Genomic DNA, 21966 nt, shown 5'->3' on the forward strand with positions numbered 1-21966 from the left:
ACTTTATTCAAACAAATGTAGAATCAAAATGGAAGGTTTTGTTCTTATTAGCATTTCTTCCTCCCAAATTAACACCGATATAAAGTAGTAACTTCAGATATTTATGACTTACTCCCTCCATCTCAGTTTATAAGTCCGGCACGTGTATCTAGGTCGTCAATTTGATCAACTTAATGCTAAACATATATTACAAAAAATATATCATTAAAAACTTTAGATGTTCTATTTTCTAATGATATAATTTTTGTTTTAAATAATAGATTTTATATAAGTCAAATTGACGACCTAGGTACACGCGCGTGTCATATAAACTGTGACGGAGGTAGTAACATAATTTCTGCAAATAAAGTTTGGCACATGCATGAAGCTGGCTCATTTAATATGGCATCACAACGACAACTCATATCCACCATTTCTTTCTCCTCTATGTGATTCAGAACTTAAATTCTTCTTTCCTAGTACTCCCCGAGTTGTATAAATTTAGACATTTACTTTCGGATGATGAAAATAATTCAATGAATCATCCATTAGGACAAACTACCCATCCACTGATCTATCTTCACTTACCGGCATGGATAATCTGCCAGTGATACTACTTACTACAACTAGTCGAAACCGTCAAGGGTGAAGTTGGACAATGCGAAGATTCTGTCCAAAAATTTACTGCTGCCGAGTCCAATATGCAGTTTTTCAACAATGAATTGTTCTTGTGATCATGTACAATCAATTAGGACATGTAGTTACATATTAGAAGCCTGTTATTTCTGTTTTTATGTTAGTTGAAATCCTATGAATCATTGTGAACCAGTTATCATATCCAATGCAAACAACCAGTGATGAGGCTATGCCCAATTTTTTTATTACACAATTAAAAAAGTAAAATACAACATGCAAATCCATTCATCTCACATCATTATTTTCTTTATTCAATAATTTCTCTATTAGGAGAATGGTCTGACACTGAAGGCCTAGGGACTTGCCGGGGGTGAAGGTGGTGTTATTTCTGGGACACGGTAACCTGCAAAATTTCAGCTTTGGCATTATAATGATGAACTAGAGTAATTAAATAAAGTGTGGATATATTTATATGAAAATATAATAACCTGCACAGTTGCTGTGTGTGTGCAAACCGTTGCCGCATGCACGTGTAACCGTGGCAAACTTGGAGAGACTGATCAAAGTCAGTTCATGAGCGGTGAAGCGGTCACAGACGCAGTGGATGTCTTTGGCATCTTTTATTGTATGACAACACGGGCTCTCTAGTGGCGGGTACCGGTCACCAAGGCTCTTTTCGATGTTATGCCAACAGTCTCGCATCACCTTTTTTTTGTCAAGGAGGCAGTGGTCTACCTGGTTGACTTCTCGTGCATAGCACGAACAAGAAGAGAGAGCGACAAGGACTAGGAAGCATACTCCAGCTAATTTTGCGTTGTTCATGTTCTATGTTGTGTAGTACTATTGATGTGTGTTTATGGAGGACTTCTTCACCACTCTGTCTCTTATATAGTGTTCATAGTGCAAGTTTTCACACTCCTTTCGCTCATCAATCGCTCAATTGGACTCTTTTTAATTAAATGAGAGATATATGACTTGGATATGTTCTAATTTAATGTAGGCACAGTAGGTGTTGTATCAAATTATTGGGAATGGATACTTGGATGCAAGCTATTATTTATTGGCAATGGAGTAGTTATTTCGAACTCTTAATAGGTATGTGTAAATAACTTGGATATGTTGATATTTATTGTAGGCACATGTGTGCTTATTGTTGTATCAAATTGATGGTAAAAGATACTTCTAATTAAATGTAGCTGGGTTCATCCAGTTCTTGTATCAAACTGATGGTAAAGGCAACGAGTAGATGCATGCAGCCGATCTATCTATCTATCTATCTATCTATCTATATCTATCTATATCTATCTATATCTATCTATCTATATGTCTACCAATCTATCTATCTATCTACCAAAATCTCTCTCTCTCTCTCTCTATATATATATATATATATGAGAGAGAGAGAAAATGGCTATGTACTCTTGGGACTACGTACTCTCAACCCTCATATACAACATAGATGAGTCTTTTATACCTTATTTATTATGAAATATACTTCATTAATAATTACTAAGTACCTTAATGTGGGTTTCTTGAAAAAAATAATGTGAGTTCATATATTTTTAAAGGTTTACATATATACTGTTTTGTTTATACGTGAAAAGGATATATTATAAAAAGTGCATCGCAACTGATATTTTTTCAACAAAACACATATTGAGGCATCTTAGAATATTTAATGAAGTATATTGAAAACGATAAAGAGGTATAACCATGTGTATATGAAGTATATTAAGAATGGAAGTACACACTAGTAGAAAACGGGGCTATAGCCCCGGTTCGTTTGGGATATTAGCCCCGGTTCACGAACCGAGACTAACAAAGCGGGACTAATGCTTGCCCCAGCTCGGCCTCGAACCGGGGCTAATGCTCCTCCACGTGGCGCGGCTGGGGGCGAGGCACTAGTAGAAAACAGGGCTTTGGTTCGGGCCTGGCCAGCCCATTACTCCCAGTTCTTCACGAACCGGGACCTATGGGGGACATTAGTCCCGGTTCATGAGCCCAGGGGGCCGGCCGGGGCCTCGTGGGCATTGGTCCCGGTTCGTCTGGACCCATTTGTCCCGGTTCTAGGCACAAACTGGGACAAATGGGCCGCGCTCCTGGCCCACATCCATTGGTACCGATTCGTGCCTTGAACCGGTATAGAAGGGGGGGCGTCAGTCCCGGTTTATGCCACGAACCGGGACAAATAATTAGCCTATATATACCCATCGCCGCGGCAGAGCACTCATTTTTTTCTGGCCGGCGAAGGGAGGGCATTTGGGTGCTCTATCTCACCTCCTATGCACATGAGGTGTTCGATGAAATGCTTGAGCCACACTAGTTAAGCTTTCTCCTCTCGAAGCTTGACCCCGGAGCTCCATTTTTCCTGAGATTTGTGTAGATTTAGCGGTCTGTCACGCCCCGTACCCGTTTTCACCGCCGTTGATCGCCCGCGTAGATCTCGTCGCCGGCACCACCGTGGTGAGCCTCTTGTTCTTATCTTCTTTCTGATTTTCTTACTTTATATAGAGACTTGTCTGGTTTTCTTACTTTAGATATATACTTGTCTGATTTTCTTACTTTTGACACACATAATTATATATAATGCACGCAGATGAACCGACAATGGATGTATGGTGACAGACACACCTCCGAGTACATTAAGGGCATGCATAATTTTCTCGAAGTGGCTGAAGCAAACAAGCAGAATGGTTTTTATGTGTTGTCCATGCCCTAAATGTGGGAATACGAAGTCTTACTCTGACCGGAAAATCCTTCACCAACCTGCTTTACAAGGGTTTCATGCCACACTATAATGTTTGGACGAGGCACGGTGAAATAGGGGTTATGATGGAAGACGACAAAGAAGAAGAGGACGATGACAACTATGTGCCCCCTGAATACCATGATGTTGCAACGGGGGGAGCTGCTGAAGATCAAGAGGAACCAGATGATGTACCCGATGATGCTGCAATGGGGGAAGCTACTGAAGATCAAGAGGAACCAGCCGAGGTGCCCGATGATGATGATCTCCGCCGGGTCATTGTTGATGCAAAGACGCAATGCGAAAGTCAAAAGGAGAAGCTGAATTTTTATCGCATGTTAGTCGATCACAAAAAGGTTTGTGCCCCAATTGCGAAGATGGCAACACAAAGCTAGGTACCGTACTCGAATTGCTACAGTGGAAGGCAGAGAATGCTATGCCTGACAAAGGATTTGTGAACGTGGAAGGCAGAGAATGCTATGCCTGACAAAGGATTTGTGAACTTACTGAAAATATTGAAGAAGAAGCTTCCAAAGGATAACGAATAGGTCGACAGTACGTACGCAGCAAAGAAGGTCGTATGCCCTCTAGGACTGGAGGTGCAGAAGATACATGCATGCCCTAATGACTGCATCCTCTACCACGGTGCGTACAAGGATTTGAACGCATGCTCGATATGCGGTGCATTGCGGTATAAGATCAGACGAGTTGACCCTAGTGATGTTGATGTCGAGCCCCACAGGAAGATGGTGCCTACGAAGGTGATGTGGTATGCTCCTATAATACCACGGTTGAAATGACTGTTCAGAAACAAAGAGCATGCCAAGTTGATGCAATGGCACAGTGAGGACCGTAAGAAAGACGGGAAGTTGAGAGTACCCGCTCACGGGTCGTAGTGGAGAAAAATCAAGAGAGAGTATTGGGGTGAGTTTGCACGTGTCCCAAGGAACGTATCGTTTGGTTTAAGCGCGGATGGCATTAATCCTTTCGGGGAGCAGAGCAGTAATCACAACACCTGGCTCGTGACTCTATGTATGTATAACCTTCCTCCTTGGGTGTGCATGAAGCGGAAGTTCATTATGATGCCAGTTCTCATCCAAGGTCCTAAGCAACCCGCCAACGACATTGATGTGTACCTAAGGCCATTAGTTGAATAACTTTTACAGCTGTGGAATGGAAACGGTGTACATGTGTGGGATGAGCACACACAGGAGGAATTTGACCTGAACGCGTTGTTGTTTGTAACCATCAACGATTGGCCCGTGATGTCCCACAAGTGTATGGAATCGCAGCAGTTTTTGAGGGTAGAGTATTCAACCCAAATTTGTTGTTTCGCACGACGGGAAGCGAAAGAATATTCTCAAGTCTTAGCAGCTAAATGTGTCAGATTCAACCACACCTGAAAGATTAGTGTCTGCAAGCAAAGTATCAGTAGCAAAGTAGTATGATAGCAACGGTGCTAGAAACAATATGTTGACATGGCAGACTATTCCTAACTATTGTATCAATGGCGCCAGAAAAAGCCTTGTTGACAGGATGTCAGTGCCAACAAAGTCTTGCAACGAGTAAGAGCAGAGTAGTAAGGAACAGTAGTAGCAGCAGCAGCAAAGTAACAAGTAACAGCAGTAGCGACAGCAGCAACAAAGTGGCCCAATCTCTTTTGTAGCAAGGGACAAGCCTAGGCAAAGTAACGTAGCGAGAACCAATAGTAAAAGACTCGTAGGCAGTGGATCGGTGATGGATGAGTATGACGGATGTGATTCATCATGTAACAGCTATAACACGGAGAGATAAGTAACTAGCTCCCGTTCGTCAATCTAATGTAAGCATGTATTCCGTATGTAGTCATACGTGCTTAGGGAAAAGAACTTTCATGACATCTATTGTCCATCCCTCCCGTGGCAGCGGGGTCCTAATGGAAACCACGGGATATTAAGGTTCTCCTTTTAATAAAGAACCGGACCAACTCATTAACATGTGATGAATACATGAACTCCTCATACTATGGTCATCTCCGGGAGTGGTTCCGGCTAGTGTCACTTAGGGGTTGCCGGGTCATAACACATAGTAGGTGACTACAACTTGCAAGATAGGATCTAAAACACACATATATTGGCGACAACATAATAGGTTCAGATCTGAAATCATGGCACTCGGTCCCTAGTGACAAGCATTAAGCATAGCCAAGTAGTAGCAACATCAATCTAGAACATAGTGGATACTAGGGATCAATCCCCGTCAAGAACTAACTCGATTACATGATAGATCTCATCCAACTCATCACCGTCCAACAAGCCTACGATGAGATTACTCGCGAACGATGAAGAGCATCATGGAATTGTCGATGGAGAAAGGTTGATGATGACGATGGCGATGATTTCCCCTCTCCGGAGCCTGAAACGGACTCCAGATCTGCCCTCGAGATGAAGAACTGGATGTGGCGGCGCCTCCGTATCGCAAAACGCGATGAAACCTTCTCTTGGATTTTTTTCCAGGCGAAACGAAAGATATAGACCTGAGATTGGGGGCGGTGGTGCCACGTGGGCCCCACAAGCCTGCATGGCGCAGCCATAGGGGGTGGCCTCGGCCTGTGGGCTTGTGGCCCACTGGCACGCCCCCTTCGATGGATCTTTGCGCAGGTATTTTTCTTTTATTCCAGAAAAATCTCCGTAAATTTTTAGGACGTTCCGAGAACTTTTATTTCTCCACAAAAACAACACCATGGCAATTTTGCTGAAAACAACGTCAGTCCGGGTTAGTTCCATTCAAATCATGCAAATTAGAGTCCAAAACAAGGGCAAAAGAGTTCAGAAAAGTAGATACGATGGAGACGTATCAGCCCGCTCTCAGTAACCTTTCAGAACGGACAAATAAGGGATACCACGCATGCACGCACTGTTTAGCTGACACCGAAAGTATATACCTGTAGAAATGGAGGAAGAATGTGTAACTGGGCCATCGTCGATTTCTTCCGACCAACCATCAATGTCGAAAGAAAGGAAAGCATTTGAAAGGCGAGGCAGATCACCGAAAGAAGCCCGCCATGCGTAACGGTGATGACGTACTTGCTATGGTCAATGATTTAAAAGTAATCTTCAGAAAGGGTCCCGACGGACTATGTGTAACGAGCGACGTTGCGGGACACGCACCCATGTGGAAGAAGAAATCTATATTTTGGGTCCTACCCTACTAGAAAGATCTAGAGGTCCACTCTTCGATCGACGTGATGCACGTCACGAAGAACCTTTGCGTGAACCTGCTAGGCTTCCTGGGCGTGTATGCGAAGACAAAAGGTACAGTTGAGGCACGGGAGGACCTGCAACGTTTGCATGAAAAAGACGGCATGCCTCCAAAGCAGTATGAAGGTCCTGCCAGCTACGCTCTTACCAAAGAGAAGGAAATCTTCTTTGAATGCCTGCATAGTATGAAGGTCGACTGGCTTCTCGTCGAATATAAAGGGGATAATAAATATGGGAGAGAAAAAGTTCCAGAACCTAAAGTCTCATGACTGCCACGTGATTATGACGCAACTCCTTCCGGTTGCATTGAGGGGGCTTCTACTGGAAAACGTCTGATTAGCAATTGGGAAGCTATGTGCATTCCTCAATGCAATCTCTCCAAAGGTGATCGATCCAGAAATCATACCAAGGCTAAGGAGTGATGTGGTGAAATGTCTTGTCAGTTTCGAGCTGGTGTTCCCACCATCCTTCTTCAATATCATGACGCACATCCTAGTTCATCAAGTTGACGAGATTGTCATACTGGGCCCCGTATTTCTACACAATATGTACCCCTTTGAGAGGTTCATGGGAGTCCTAAAGAAATATGTCTGTAACTGCACTAGGCCAGAAGGAAGCATCTCCATGGTCCATCAAACAAAGGATGTCATTGGGTTTTGTGTTGACTTCATTCCTGGCCTTAAGAAGATAGGTATTCCTGAATCGTGGTATGAGGGGAGACTGGCTGGAAAAGGCATGCTTGGAGGGGACTCAATAAAATGCAAGGACGGATATTCTTGGTCTCAAGCACACTACACAGTACTAATGAACTCTACCTTGGTGACCCCTTAGATCGATGAACACAAGAACAGTCTGCGCTCCAAACACCAGGAGCGGTGCGACAACTGGATTACAAGTGAACACATCAGGACTTTCAGCAGTTGGTTGGAAACACATCTCAGAGGTGAGAACACTGTTTGTGCTGAGCTGTACTCGTTGTCCAGGGGACCATCTTCAACTGTATTAACTTACAAAGGATACGAGATAAATGGGAATACATTTTACATGATCGCCCAAGATCAAAAGAGCACCAACCAAAACAGCGGTGTCCGCTTTGATGCAGCAATAGAGAGGGGAATAGACACATATTATGGTTACATAGTGGACATATGGGAACTGGAATACGGACATGATTTTATGGTCCCTTTGTTTAAGTGCAAATGGATCAATCTGTCAGGAAGCGGGGTACAGGTAGACCCACAGTACGGAATGACACAGTGGATCTGAACAATCTTGGGTACACTGACGAACCGTTCGTCCTAGCCAATGATGTGGCACAGGTTATCTATGTGAAGGACATGTCTATGAAACCGAGAGAAAAAAGATAAGGAACCGAATACATCATACGATGAGCCAAAGCGCCACATAGTTCTTTCAGGAAAAAGGGACATCTTGGGAGTGGATGGCAAGACAGACATGTCCGAAGATTATGAAAAGTTTCATGAAATTCCTCCCTTCAAAGTCAAGGCTGACCCAAGCATCCTGATAAATGATGAAGAATATCCATGGTTACGGCGCAATAAGGAAAGGACACAAGAGAAGAAAAAGTGAAGACTTTCTCCACAACTATTATGATGATACCATGCCAACTTTTAACCTTTTCGTAGTTCATTTGAAATGCCTGTTGTAACAGACAAGTTTCCGTATGAAATCCTGATACTTCGAAAGAGATTGTCCGTTTTGTACACGAAGTGCATCCAGTTTTTGCCGTAACCCTCTCAACTTTCTTGCATATCCTATGTGGATGAAATGATGATACCATGCCAAATTCCAACTTTTCAGAGTTCATTTGAAATGCTTTTCAATTGCAGGGTCTTATAGCTCAAAATAATTAGTAAATGCATGAAAAATAACATATGCAGTTAGAAAGGGATTAAAATTAATGATGTAAGTAGAAACCAAATAAAATAAAATAAACTTTAATAAAACAAGAAGTCTGGACTAAAATAATTATAATCAAAGAAAATAAATAAGTAATTAGAATTTTGTTACAAACTTTAATAGCAAAAAGAATTATCATAAAAGAAAATAAATAAATAATTACAATTTTATTACAAACTTTAATAGCAAAAAGAATTATCATAAAAGAAAATAAATAAGTAACTAGAATTTTGTTACAAACTTTAATAGCAAAAAGAATTATCATAAAAGAAAATAAATAAGTAATTAGACACAAAAAAGAAAGCAAAAAAACTACAATTTTTGTTTAAACATAGCACCGCACCGAGCCAGCACACGGCCTTTGGTCCCGGTTCGTGCCAAAAAACAAAAAATTAGTTGTAAGTAGAAAAAAAATAAAATAATAAAGCAAAAAACAAAACAAAAATAATGGAAACAAATTTAAAGAATAGATGCGAATTGATAGAGAAAATTCAACCCAAATTCAAAGTACTAGTTAGCTTAACTGGCTAACTAGCACTTTGAATTTAGGTTGAATTTTGTCTTTAAATTCGAGCTCGATGTTGTAGCCGCGGCGGAGCTTATAAACAGGTTCGAGAGCCCTTCGCTTGGCGAGGTGGGACTAAACATCCAACCGCACCGTGGCTGTGGCAGGCACATGCCTTTAGTCCCAGTTTGTGGCTCCAACCGGGACCAAAGGTCTCTGCTGCCCGCCCTTCGGGCTGCTGAAAAGAGACCTTTGGTCCCGGTTGGTGGCTCCAATCGAGATGGTCCCAGTTGGTGGCTCCAACCGAGACGGTCCCAGTTGGTGGCTCCAACCGAGACTAATTCCGCCTTTAGTCGCGGTTGGTGCCACTAACCGGGACCAAAGGTCTCTGTTTCCCGTCCTTTGTGCTGCTGAAAAGAGTCCTTTGGTCCCGGTTGGTGGCACCAAGCGGGACCAAAGGCCTTTGCTATATAAGCTAGCACTTGAAATTTTCAGATTGGTATCGCCACCATTGCCCCCCGCTCGACGATGCCGCGAGCTCATCCACGATGCCGCTAGGCTGCCCCCGTCGTTGTCGCCCGTTGCCCGTCTCCCTCCGCCCCCGAGCCCACGCCGTCACCCATCGCCGTCGCCCTCCGCCCCCCGCTGTCGTTGCCGTCGCCCTCCGCCAACCCCGAGCCGTTTCCTGTCACCGTCGCCCTCGCCCTCTGCCTCCCGCCGCCGTCGCCGTCGCGCTCGCCGCCCATGTCGTCGCCCCGGCCGCTCCCGATGTGAGCCGCCGCCGCCACGACTCTATTTTGTTTTTTGTGATTTATTGTTTTTAATTTTTGATTTATAACACAACAATTTGTTGATTAGAATACAAAAATACAAATAAATATACATATTTTTGGATACAATTTTGTACTAAAATGAGCCTCTCAAGTGTCCATCTTATTCGAGAAAAGGCTTGGAAGTTCCACACGCACATAAGAAAATGAAGTCTTCATATATTTTATTTCCTTGTTACCCAATGGAAAAATTCACGACCATTCGATTATCTATTTTCTTAGGTTAAGCAACTAGTCTATAACTGATGATTCTTGAATGGAGTAGCAAGCAATACAATGTTTGTTTCTAGGAAACTAGAAATGCAATGCTAATGTACCATATTCTTGGAACTCTTGACTATAGTTATTGCATATTAAAGGCACAATATGTTTGAAAAATATATCAAAAAATCTCCCAAAAATGAAACCATATGTTTTGTGAATCTGATGGACCCCTTTTCATAGCCATACCCTAACCAATAAGTCATCATAAGCATCATCACCTATATTGTGAAAAAATTCATTACATTTGTGTTGAGATACATTTGTTATATATTTTTAGAAGCACACTGATATAAGAAGGATTGTCCAAGGTTTTATCATAAAAGACTATGTCCATGTCTCAAAATCATGTATTTTGAAATGTGGTGATATGGTAGTCCTACTACCATATGCCTATATAATATGCCTATCCCGCATAGAACTAGTTTATTTTTTAGTTCATTTTATGATGATATAATATGCCTATCCCGTATTTTAAAATGTGGTGATGTGGTAGTTTGTTATTTATTTTTAGAAGCACGCTGATATAAGAAGTAGTTTATTTTTAGCAAGAAAAATAATAGAACTAGTTTTTTTTAGTTCATTTTACGATGCCTATCCCGCATCCTCGTCGTCGACTCGGCGGAGGAGACCTAGTTGATAAGAGGGGCCCTGTCTGGGACTAGGCTCCGCCCGGCTGGTATTGGGAGGTGCTACCTTCCGGGGGGCGTAGGTTGGTGAGGAGCCAGCCCATTGTTGACCCAATCCTTGTTTGGTGGCCGTCGCGTGGGCCAGTGACGGTGTCGAGGCTTCCGGACACCGCGGAGGTGGTACGTCACCGTATCAGCGAGGAGGATGAGCACGTCCGTCGCTACATGGTTGCGTTGGAGGGAAGGTTCGACAATACCTGCCAGGTTCTTCAGGGATCTCACTGGAGCTATGATCCTGTGATGGTTCCTTCTCTTTGGGTGTCCACCGCCCGCGACGATACCCGTCGGGCGCTATGATTCTAGCTGTATTAGTGATGCTATATGTATGACAAGAGATGATGTAGGTTTGCTTATAATTGAATGCATGCTAATTTGAATACTACTTTATTTTACGATTTGGTTTTGCTTACTCAATACTCAAATTGGAAAAGTACTCCTACTTTGAATGCTAAAATTGGAGAGCACTATGCAGAAATCTAGGAGCCCCCTCCATCATCCACGTCGTTGTCCCTGTCACCGACCCTCCTCCGACCTCGAGTCAGGGTCTATATAATTTTATGCTATTTTACCTTAAAGAGGGTATTTAATTAGGTCCTACCTAATACTGATGATCATGTTGCTGTAAATGTTGTATGACAATGTTGTAAAGGGTAGTAATTGGTCTCTTCAGCTGCTTTTCAGAGATGGAGTTCTTCACGATTATACTTGAGAAATCCTCCAGCAGGGAGGTGCTGTCGGACAATTTTGTGAAGATGTTGGACGGCCATCGGCCAGAGAACATGAAGCTGAGGCAGGCCGGCAACGGGCTTCACAAGTTGTGGGACGTGGAGGTGGTTGATATCTACTACGTAACCTTCTCCTTGTAGACGTTGTTGGGCCTCCAAGTGCAGAGGTTTGTAGGACAGTAGCAATTTTCCCTCAAGTCGGTGACCTAAGGTTTATCAATCCGTGGAGGCGTAGGATGAAGATGGTCTCTCTCAAGCAACCCTGCAACCAAATAACAAAGAGTCTCCTGTGTCCCCAACACACCTAATACAATGGTAAGTTGTATAGGTGCACTAGTTCGGCGAAGAGATGGTGATACAAGTGCAATATGGATGGTAGATATAGGTTTTTTTAATCTGAAATTACAAAAACAGCAAGGTAACAAGTGGTAAAAGTGAGCACGAACGGTATTGCAAAGCGTGGAAACAAGGCCTAGGGTTCATACTTTCCTAGTGAAGTTCTCTCAACAATGATAACATAATTGGATCAGATAACTAGCCCTCAACATGCAACAAAGAGTCACTCCAAAGTCACTAATAGCGGGGAACAAACGAAGAGATTATTGTCGGGTATGAAACCACCACAAAGTTATTCTTTCTGATCGATCAAGACTAGAATAACATAGTCTCAGAATAACACCTTAAGATACAATCAACCAAGACCCTAATGTCACCTAGATACTCCATTGTCACCTCAAGTATCCGTGGGCATGATTATACGATATGCATCACATAGTCTCAGAATCATCTATCACTTTTGGGACTACTTTCATAGCATAAGCCAACTACCAAATCACGCACCGCCGTGCTCTAAAAGATATAAGTGAAGCACATAGAGCAAAAGTATCTAGCTCAAAAGATATAAGTGAAGCACTATGAGCATTCTAGCAAAATCACGATGAGTGCATGTCTCTCTCTCTCTCAAAAAAAAGTGTGCAGCAAGGATGATTTTGACACAACACAAGGAAAAGACTCCTACGATACAAGATGCTCCAAGCAAAAACACATATCATGTGGTGAATAAAAATATAGCTCCAAGTAATGTTAATGATGGATTGAAGACGAAAGAGGGGATGCCTTCCTGGGGCATCCCCAAGCTTAGGCTTTTTGGTATTCCTGAATTTGGCTTGGGATTCCTTGGGCATCCCCAAGCTTGAGCTCTTTCCACTCCTTATCTCTTTGTCCATGAGAACATCACCCAAAACATGAAAACTTCACAACACAAAACTTAAACAGAAACTCATGATAACATTAGCACAAGAAAACAAACTACCACTTCTTTTGGTACTGTAGAAAACTTGAATTCTATCTATATTGATGATGGGATACTGTATGCTCACTTTTCCATGGCTAGTACCCCCCGATATTAACCATAGTTTCATCAAACAAGCAACCAACTCAACAAAAATAGAATGAATCAAAAACAGACCAGTTTGTAGCAATTTGTATACTTCGTATACTTATGGTACCTCAAAAAATCTGGAACATTACAAAGAACTGGGCAAAAAGCATATCAACCAGCAGAAAAATGAATAAAATCAAAAGCTCTTTCTGAATAAAAATGAAAAATCATCCCGTGAGCGCAAAGTTTATGTCTTTTTCCAGCAGGATCAAACAACCATTACCAAGACTAGTCATAAAGGTTTTGCTTGGCTCAAACACAAAAAGAAACAAAAAAACACAATCACAACGGAATTATGAAAGTGTGGACGCAACAAAAAAGAAAGAAAAAGATAAATTCATTGGGTTGCCTTCCAACAAGTGCTATTGTTTAACGCCCTTAGCTAGGCATTGATAATTCAATGATGCTCACACAAAAGACAAGAATTGAAGCACAACGAGAGCATCATAAAGCATGTGAAAATCCCATCTAAGTCTAACATACTTCCTATGCATAGGCATTTTATAGGAAAACAAATTGGCAAGACAACCAATAGTTACCAAATGCAAGGAAGAAGAAAGAGACAATAGCAATCTCAACATAACGAGAGGTGATTTAGTAATATGAAAGTTTCTACCACCATATTTTCCTCTCTCATAATAATTACATGTGGGATCATATTCGAATTCAACAATGTAACTATCACATAGGATGTTCTTTTCATGATCCACATGCATGCAAAGTTGACGCTCTTCAAAAATAGTGGGATTATCATCACCTAAAGTCATGACTTCTCCAAACCCACTTTCAATCTTATTGCAAACATCATATTCATCATGAGGATTAATCAAATTTTCAAGATCATAAGAAAAATCATCGCCCCACTCATGATCATTGCAACAAGTAGTGGACATAGCAAAACTAGCATCCCCAAGCTTAGGTATTTGCATATTCTTAGCATGATTGTCACTAATAGAATGTATAGTGAAACCATTGCAATCATGCTTTTCATCCAAGGAGCCCTCGTGAATCACTTCATAAATTTCTTCCTCACAATTTTCAGATTCTTCCTCACAGGAAAACTCCATAGAGAAAGTCAATTGCACTCAACTCACTAGCAATTGGTTCCACATAAGTGGATCTCTTAAAGAGATTAGCAAGTGGGTGAGGATCCATATCAATAGATTTTAAGGAAGAGAAGATGCAAGCATATTGAAGGCACATAGCACTCAAGCAAAGGAAAGGCAAGCGAGAGAAAAGGGCGAACGAAAAAGGCAAACAAAAAAGGCAAATTGGTGAAGTGGGGGAGAGGAAAACGATAAGCAACTGGCAAACAAAGTAAATGCAAGAGATGAGTTTGCGACACCTACTTGGATGAGTTCTTGACTTGATCTTCCTCCCCGGCAACGACGCCAAATTTTTTTCTGTTGCGGCAACAAAAGTCCTTCCTTAGCGCTAGGAATTCTTCTTGTTAATTCTCTGGTTTGCGTCGGTTTTTCCCTTGAAGAGGAAAGGGTGATGCAGCACAAGAGCAGTAAGTATTTTCCTCAGTTTGAGAACCAAGGTATCGATCCAGAAGGAGGGATTCGTCAAGTCCAAAGTACCTGCGCAAACACAAACAAGCTTGCACCCAACGCTTCAAAGGGGTTGTCAATCCCTTCAAGATTGTTTGCAAAGTGAGATCTGAAGGCGGAAAGTGCAACGAAGTAAAAAGTGTAAGGCTCGAAATATGGTATGGAGTAGACTCTGGGGGCCATAGTGTTCACTAGAGGCTTCTCTCATAATAGCATATATCACGGTGGGTGAATAAATTACTGTCGAGCAATTGATAGAACCGCGCAAGGTCATGACGATATCTAAGGCAATGATCATACATATTGGCATCACGTCCGAGACAAGTAGACCGATACTTTCAGCATCTACTACTATTACTCCACACATCGACCGCTATCCAGCATGCATCTAGTGTATTGAGTTCATGACGAACAGAGTAACGCCTTAAGCAAGATGACATGATGTAGAGGGATAATCTCAAACCAATGATGAAAACCCCATCTTTTTACCCTTGATGGCAACAACACGATGCGTGCCTCGCTACCCCTTCTGTCACTGGGTGAGGTCACGGCACGGTATAAACCCAAAACCAAGCACTTCTCCCATTGCAAAAAATCATAGATCTAGTTGGCGAGACAAAACCCACAACTCGAAGAGAATTACAAGAATATGAAATCATGCATAAGAGAGATCAGAAGAAACTCAAATAAGATTCATAGATCATCTCATCATAAATCCACAATTCATCGGATCTCGACAAACACACTTCAAAAGAAGATTACATCGAATAGATCTCCATGAAGATCATGGAGAACTTTGTATTGAAAATCCAAGAGAGAGAAGAAGCCATCTAGCTACTAGCTATGGACCCGTAGGTCTATGGTGAACTACTCACGCATCATCGGAGAGGTCATGGTGTTGATGAAGAAGCCCTCCGTGTCGGAATCCCCCCTCCGGCAGGGCACCAGAACGTGCCCGAGATGGCATCTTGTGGAGACAGAAGCTTGCGGTGGTGGAAAAGTAATTTCGATGATCTCCTAATTTTTTTGGGATTTTTAGGGAATTTATAAGCACAACCCTAGGTCAGGGGGCACTCAGGGGGCCCACAAGCCTGTGGGCCACGGCCTACCCCCCTGGTCGCGGGGTGGGGGCTTGTGGGGCCCCTGAGGCTCCCCTGCCTTGGCTCTCAAGCTTCCCGATCTTTTTCCGTTTCACAAAAAATCTTTTTGGGGGTTTTATTCCGTTTGGACTTCGTTTCAAAATCTCCTGTGAAAGGGGTCAAAAACATGGAAAAAACAGGAACTGGCACTTGGCACTGAGTTAATAAGTTAGTCCCAAAAAATATATATAAGGCATGCAAAACATCCAAAGTTTGACAAGCTAATATCATGAAACCATCAAAAATTATAGATACGTTGGAGATGTATCATGGCGCCATAGCCTTCTTGGGCTGATTCCACCAGCCCACTAAGGGATGGTGCGCCACCCTAAGGCCATGGGCTAGCTCACGGGTGGGTGGGCCCCTCCCGGTGAACACCGGGAACCCATTCGTCACTCCCGGTACACTACCGGAATTGCCCAAAACTTTCCGGTAACCAAATGAAACCATCCTATATATCAATCTTCGTTTCCGGACAATTCCGGAAACCCTCGTGACGTCCCTGATCTCATCCGGCACTCCGAATAACATTCGGTAACCACACATATAACTCAACTATACTAAAACATCATCGAACCTTAAGTGTGCAGACCCCGCGGGTTCGAGAACTACGTAGACCTGACTCGAGACACTCCTCGGTTAATATCCAATAGTGGGACCTGGATGCCCATATTGGATCCTACATATTCTCCGAAGATCTTATCAGTTGAACCTCAGTGCCAAGGATTCATATAATCCCGTATGTCATTCCCTTTGTCCTTCAATATGTTACTTGCCCGAGATTTGACCTTCGGTATCCGCATTCCTATTTCAATCTCGTTACTGGCAAGTCTCTTTACTAGTTCCTTAATACTAGATCTCGTGACTTACACTTAGTGACATTGCTTGCAAGGCTTGTGTGTGATGTTGTATTACTGAGTGGGCCCCGAGATACCTCTCCATCACACGGAGTGACAAATCCCAGTCTTGATCCATACTAACTCAACAGACACCTTCGGAGATACCTGTATAGCACCTTTATAGTCACTCAGCTACGTTGCAACGTTTGATACACACAAGGTATTCCTCCGGTGCCAGTGAGTTATATGATCTCAAGGTCATAGGAATAAATACTTGACATGCAGAAAACAATAGCAACAAAATGACACGATCACATGCTACGGTCATAGGATGGGTCTAGTCCATCACATGATTCTCCTAATGATGTGATCCAGTTATCAAGTGACAACACTTGCATATAGTCAGAAAACCTTGTCTATCCTTGATCACCTGGCTCGCCAACTAGAGGCTTGCTAGGGACATTGGTTTGTCTATGTATCCACACATGTATCCAATTTTCATTCAATACAGTTATAGCATGGATAATAAATGATTATCTTGAAACAGGAAATATAATAATAACTATTTATCAGTGCCTCTAGGGCATATTTCCAACAGTCTCCCACTTGCACTAGAGTCAATAATCTAGTCCTCACACCGCCATGCGATTTACATTGTAATACATCTAACACCCATAGAGTTCTGGTGTTGATCAAGTTTTGCCCGTGGAAGAGGTTTAGTCAGCGGATCTGCTACATTCAGATCCGTGTGCACTTTGCAAATATTTACGTCCTCTCCTTCGACGTAGTCATGGATGAGGTTGAAGCGTTGTTTGATATGCCTGGTCTTCTTTTGAAACCTTAGTTCCTTTGCTAAAGCAATGGCACCAGTGTTGTCACAGAACAAAGTTATTGGATTTAGTGCGCTCGGCACAACTCCAAGATCCATCATGAACTGCTTCATCCAGACACCCTCCTTTGCTGCCTCTGAGGCAGCCATGTACTCTGCTTCACATGTAGAATCTGCTACGACGCTTTGCTTGGAACTGCACTAGCTTACCGCACCCCCATTAAGAATAAATACGTATCCGGTTTGAGACTTAGATTCATCCGGATCAGTGTCAAAGCTTGCGTCGATGTAACCCTTTACGACGAGCTCTTCGTCACCTCCATAAACGAGAAACATTTCCTTAGTCCTTTTTAGGTACTTCAGAATATTCTTGACCGTCGTCCAGTGATCCACTCCTGGATTACTTTGAAACCTGCCTTTTATACTTATGGCCAGGCTCACGTCCGGTCTAGTGCACAACATTGCATACATGATAGAACCTATGGCTGAAGCATAGGGGACAGAACTCATTTGTTCTCTATCTTCCGCAGTTGTTGGGCACTGAATCTTACTCAATTTTATACCTTGTAACACTGGAAAGAAACCCTTTTTGGACTGTTCCATTATGAACTTCTTCAGAACTTTATCAAGGTATGTTCTTTGTGAAAGTCCTATCATGCGTCTCGATCTATCCCTATAGATCTTAATGCCTAGAATGTAAGCAGCTTCTCCTAGGTCCTTCATAGAGAAACTTTTATACAAGTAATCCTTTACGCTCCTCAAAAACCCCCACGTTGTTTCCAATCAACAATATGTCATCCACATATAATATTAGAAACGTCACAGAGCTCCCACTCACTTCTTGTAAATACAAGATTCTCCAACCACTTGTATAAACCCAAATGCTTTGATCACCTCATCAAAGCGCTTATTCCAGCTCCGAGATGCTTGCACCAGTCCATAAATGGATCGTTGGAGCTTGCATACTTTGTTAGCATTCTTTGGATCGACAAAACCTTCGGGTTGCATCATACACAACTCTTACTTAAGAAAACCGTTAAGGAACGCCATTTTGACATCCATCTGCCAGATTTCATAATCGAAAAACACAGCTATTGCTAACATGATTCATTGTAGTGAACACCTTGAACTTGTGAAAAACCCTTTGCCACAAGTCGAGCTTTATAAAGGGTCACATTACCGTCCACATCCGTCTTCTTCTTAAAGATCCATTTCTTCTGAATAGCCTTGCGGCCTTCAGGTAATACTTCCAAAGTCCATACTTTGTTTTCATACATAGATCCTATATCGGAATTCATGGGCTCCAGCCATTTGTTGGAATCCGGGCCCACCATTGCTTCTTCATAATTCGCAGGTTCATTGTTGTCTAACAACATGATTGATAAGATGGGATTACCTAACCACTCAGTAGTACGTGATCTTGTCGACCTGCGAGGTCTGATAGGAACTTGATCTGAAGTTTCAAGATCATCATCATTAACTTCCTCCTCAACCGACGTCGCTTCGACAGGGGTTTCCCCTTGCCCTGCGCCACCATCTAGAGGGACTAGATGTTCGACAACCTCATCAAGTTCTATCTTCCTCCCACTCAATTCTTTCAAGAGAAACTGCTTATCAAGAAAAGCTCCGTTCTTAGCAACAAACACTTTGCCCTCGGATTTGAGATAGAAGGTGTACCCAACTGTCTCCTTTGGGAAACCTATGAAGACACACTTTTCCGCTTTGGGTTCCAACTTTTCAAGCTGAACCTTTTTGCCATAAGCATCACACCCCCAAACTATAATAAACGACAACTCCGGTCTTTTGCCATACCACAGTTCGTATGGTGTCGTCTCAACAGATTTTGATGGTGCCCTATTTAAAGTGAATGCAGTTGTCTCTAATGCATAACCCCAAAACGATAACGACAAATCGGTAAGAGACATCATAGATCGCACCATTTCTAACAAAGTACGATTACGACGTTCGGACACACCATTACGCTGTGGTGTTCCAGGCGGTGTCAACTCTGGAAAAAAATCCACATTGTCTTAATTGAGCACCAAAATCGAAACTCAGATATTCACCACCACGATCAGAACATAGGAACTTGATCTTCTTATTACGGTGATTTTCAACTTCACTCTAAAATTGCTTGAACTTCTCAAACGTTTCAGACTTGTGCTTCATCAAGTAGATATATCCATACCTACACAAATCGTCAGTGAAGGTGAGAAAATAACGATATCTGCCGAGCGCCTCCACACTCATCGGACCGCACACATTGGTATGTATGATCTCCAACAAGTCACTTGCACGCTCCATTGTTCAGGAGAACTGAGTCTTAGTAATCTTGCCCATGAGGCATGGTTCGCACGTGTCAAGTGATTCAAAATCAAGTGAATCCAAAAGCCCATCGGAATGGAGTTTATTCATGTGCTTTACACCAATATGACCTAAGCGGCAGTGCCACAAAAACATGGCGCTATCATTGTTAACCCTACATCTTTTGGTCTCGATGTTATGTATATGTGTATCATCGCTATCAAGGTTCAATATGAACAGTCCTCTCACATTGGGTGCTTGATCATAAAAGATATTACTCATAGAAATAGAACAACCATTATTCTCTGACTTAAACGATTAACCGTCTCGCAATAAACAAGATCCAGATATAATGTTCATGCTTAACGCATGCACTAAATAACAATTATTTAAGTTCATAACTAATCCTGATGGTAACTGAAGTGCAACTCTGCCGACGGCGATTGCATTAACCTTGGAACCATTTCCCATGCGCATCGTCACTTCATCCTTCGCCAGCCTTTGTTTATTCCGCAGTTCCTATTTCGAGTTGCAAATATGAGCAACAAAACCGGTATCAAATACCCAGGCACTACTACGAGAGTTGGTTAAGTACACATCAATAACATGTATATCAAATATACTTGATTTTTCCTTGGCCGCCTTCTTATCAACCAAATACTTGGGGCAGTTGCGCTTCCAGTGACCTAGTCCCTTGCAATAATAACACTCTGCTTCAGGCTTAGGTCCAGCCTTGGGTTTCTTCGTCGGATTGGCAACAGGCTAGCCGCTCTTCTTGGAGTTACCCTTCTTGCCTTTGCCGTTTCTCTTGAAACTAGTGGTCTTATTGACCATCAACACTTGATGCTCTTTCCGGAGTTCTGACTCTGCGACTTTCAGCATCGCGAATAACTCGTCGGGTGACTTGTTCATCCCTTGCATGTTATAGTTCAGCACAGAGCTCTTATAGCTAGGTGGCAGTGATTGAAGAATTATGTCAGTGATAGCCTCTTGCGGGAGTTCAATCCCCAGCTCAGCTAGACGGTTTGAGTACCCAGACATTTTGAGCACATGTTCACTGACACATGAATTCTCCTCCATCTTGCAAGAATAGAAATTATCGAAGGTCTCATACCTCTCGATTCGGGCATTCTTCTGAAAGATAAACTTCAACTCCTGGAACATCTCATATGCTCCTTGATGCTCAAAGCGGCGTTGAAGTCCCGGCTCTAAACCATACAAGACTGCACAATAAACTACTGAGTAGTCCTCCTTACGTGTTAACCAGGCATTCAAAACATATTGGCTAGACGTAGCGGGTGGTTCATCTCCTAGCGCAGCATTAAGGACATAATCCTTCTTCCCAACTTGTAGGAGCAGCTTTAGATTACGAGCCCAATCTACAAAGTTGCTTCCATCATCTTTCAACTTAGCTTTCTCTAGGAACGTATTAAAATTTAGGGTTGCTACTGTGTGAGCCGTTGATCTACAACACAAATATTGCAAAGTGGACTTAGACTATGTTTAAGATAATTAGAGTTTAACTAATCAAATTACTGATAAACTCCCACTCAAAAAGTACATCTCTCTAGTCATTTGAGTGGTACATGATCCAAATTCACTAACTCAAGTCCTATCATCACGTGAGTTGAGAATAGTTTCAGTGGTAAGCATCCCTATGCTAATGATATCAACTATACTATTCATGCTCGACCTTTTGGTCTCATGTGTTCCGAGGCCATGTCTGCACATGCTACACTCGTCAAGTTTAACCCGAGTGTTCCGCGTGTGCAACTGTTTTGCACCCGTTGTATGTGAACGTTGAGTCTATCACACCCGATCATCATGTGATGTCTCGAAACGACGAACTATCGCAACGGTGAACAGTCGGGGAGAACACAATTTCATCTTGAAATTTTAGTGAGAGATCACCTTATAATGCTACCATCGTTCTAAGCAAAATAAGGTGCATAAAAGGATTAACATCACATGCAATTCATAAGTGACATGATATGGCCATCATCTTGTGCTTCTTGATCTCCATCACCAAAGCACCGGCATGATTTTCTTGTCACCGGCGCCACACCATGATCTCCACCATCATGATCTCCATCATCGTACTGCCATCGAGGTTGCCGTGCTATTTATGTTATTACTACTAAAGCTACGACCTAGCAATATAGTAAACGCATAGGCAAACACAAATGTTAGTTTAAAGAAAACCATATGGCTCCTGCCGGTTGTCATAGCATCAACGTGCAACTCGATATTAATACAACATGATCCTATCATACATCCAATATATGACATCACGTCATTGGCCATATCATATCACAAGCATACCCTGCAAAA

The sequence above is a fragment of the Hordeum vulgare genome, chromosome 7H (assembly GCF_904849725.1).
Source record: "Hordeum vulgare subsp. vulgare chromosome 7H, MorexV3_pseudomolecules_assembly, whole genome shotgun sequence".
Classification (NCBI taxonomy): domain Eukaryota; kingdom Viridiplantae; phylum Streptophyta; class Magnoliopsida; order Poales; family Poaceae; genus Hordeum; species Hordeum vulgare.